The sequence below is a fragment of the Myotis brandtii genome, unplaced genomic scaffold (assembly GCF_000412655.1).
Source record: "Myotis brandtii unplaced genomic scaffold, ASM41265v1 scaffold1105, whole genome shotgun sequence".
Taxonomy (NCBI): domain Eukaryota; kingdom Metazoa; phylum Chordata; class Mammalia; order Chiroptera; family Vespertilionidae; genus Myotis; species Myotis brandtii.
The window spans coordinates 747,222-749,719 of record NW_005353770.1 but is presented as its reverse complement, the minus strand read 5'-3'; the positions used below and the strand labels follow the sequence as shown (position 1 = coordinate 749,719).

The window sequence follows — 2,498 nt, the reverse complement described above, 5'->3', positions numbered from 1 at the left end:
AGTTTAGTTTGTTAAGGATGTGCCCATATTAGGGAAACCTCTGGGCAAGATCATACTTTAATCTAAAGAAACAATCAAAAGGGTTTTATTTCCATTATATTCTATGAAATACAATGCTCAAACAACCAATCAACATTCCTCCTCTTCCCCTTCCTTTTTCCTTTAGTAAATACTGAGCATCAGCTATGTGCCAGGCTTGTTCTAGGTACAGTGGGGCCTTGACTTACAAGTGTCCTGACTAACGAGTTTTTCGAGATACGAGCCGTCTCTCAGCTGATTTTTTTGCTTTGAGTTGCGAGCTAAAATTCGGGTTATGAGCCAGCTTCAGATACCCCACTGCTAGTTGGCGCAGCGAACGTCACAGAGAATGCCACAACATCAGTCCAGCATCTCGTGTCTCACTCGTTCACTGGTGATTTGACATACGAGTAATTTGAGTTACGAGCTCCGTCACGGAATGAATTAAACTCATAAGTCAAGGCCCCACTGTACTTGGATATAGCAGGGAACAAAATAGTTTATATTATAGCATAAATTTAAATGGCCACAAACAAATAAATATATAATATGTCAGGTGATGATAAGTACTGTGGAGATAGATAACGCTGGAGAAAAGGGTATAGGGAGTAGCGAGTTAGGGAGTGAGTTGGGCTGTTACTGTGATCCATAGAGTGGGTAGGGGAAGGCATCACTGATGAAGTAATATTTGAATAAAAACCTGGAAGTAGTAAGGAGGGAGTTGTGGAGATTTGTGGGGCAAGAGTAATCCAGACAGAGGAAATAGCATTGGCAAGGCCCAGATATGTAAGGGCATGCTTGAGATGTTTGATAAACATCAAGGAGCCATAGCAGAAAGGGCAAAAGGGAGAGTGAGTTATTTAATGGCCCTAATTATAAATCATTTACACTGTTTATTCATGAATGGTGCACAATAAGGGATACTATTTAAAAATATATTTTTGATTTCAGAGAAGAAGGGAGAGGGAGAGAGAGATAGAAACATCAGTGATGAGAGAGAATCATTGATTGGCTACCTCCTGCACGCCCCCCACTGAGGATAGCCCCTGCAACCCAGGCATGTGCCCTGACTGGGAATCAAACGTGATCTGCTGGTTCATAGGTCGACATTTAACCATTGAGCCATGCCAGCCAGGCTATTAAATAACTCTTAAAACTTTTTAATATTTTGGGAAGTAACAAGTCAGAAACTTCCAGTTAAACATTGATTATTAAACACATTTATGTTTGTGTTCTCTCAGACCACACTGAAGTGAATGACGGTAAAGAATTTTTAAATAATAAAAATCCAAAAGGTCAAAAAAAATCAGAGAGATGATAACAGGTGTATAATTTTGGAAACTGGAAAACATAAGTGAGAGGTATATAATTGAGGTAGCTGAAATTTAAGTTGGCAGTAGAATAACTGTGGAAGCATGTGGATTTGCACTGCAGAACCCTGAAGATTTTAGGAATTGGAGGTACAAGTGAAAATGGGGGAATTACCTAGAGGTCTGTCTATCCCATTCACCATATCACAAACCTTAGCAATTGCCTTAGCCTTTTATTCTCCCCTACAGGAGACTACAGGTACAAGCACAGTTGAGGACAGGGGAACTGAACTAGGAGCCAGGTGATTACCCTAAAGATACATTCTCATTGGTGCTTTGTCCCCACAGCACCCAGATTGTGGGCAGTCAGGCTTATACCCTATTCTCAGCAGGAAATCGTAGTCTATTCTTCCACAGGGAAATTCGCCCAAGAGAAAAGACCTACAATTAATGATGTTTTAAATTTTCTTACTGATAGGACTATCCATATCATCCTTCACTAGAGCTCTTCTGTTGAAAAGCCTCTCCCATGCACACATAGCTTGCAGTCTGGTTTTTAGGGCCTCGCATATGAGCACGCAGCACAGATCATCAAACACTTGAGGAGAGCTGCTGATTTGAAAGATAGAGACCTACACAAAACATAATGAAACTAACAGGAAAGACCTTAAAAAACTAAAAGTAGTCATTACTAGTCCCACTGTATCAGACACCCTTTGTGTATCACTCCAGAAACCTCAGTCCAGACATTGCTGCAGTAACTAACTCTTCATGGTCAACTACAACTGGACCTTGCCATGTTTTTGGCTCTAGCTACAACTTTCTGTTCCCTGCCCTGGGCTTCTATGCCACCCCAATTGGAATGTAGTAACCTTGACACTCCTATATGCACAATTTGGAGTTGAGGGAAAATTAACTCCAATCTGAGACCTGTGAATTGAATAGGTATTTCTCCTTTTTGTACCTTAGAGTTCTGAGAATATTTCAAAAAGATTTCTCAGAGTCCTAACCGGTTTGGCTAAGTGGATAGAGCATCGGCCTGCGGACTCAAGGGTCCCAGGTTCGATTCTGGTCAAGGGCATGTACCTTGGTTGTGGGCACATCCCCAGTGGGGAGTGTGCAGGAGGCAGCTGATCAATGTTTCTCTCTCATCGATGTTTCTAACTCTCT

The 2,498-nt window shown here is 41.4% G+C and overlaps 1 long non-coding RNA gene across 2 annotated transcripts in view; it reads left to right on the top strand.

Annotated features, from left to right (window-relative positions):
- The window catches only part of LOC106727061, a 23,357-nt gene that overhangs the window by 947 nt on the left and 19,912 nt on the right, over positions 1-2,498 (top strand). The window lies entirely within an intron of this gene.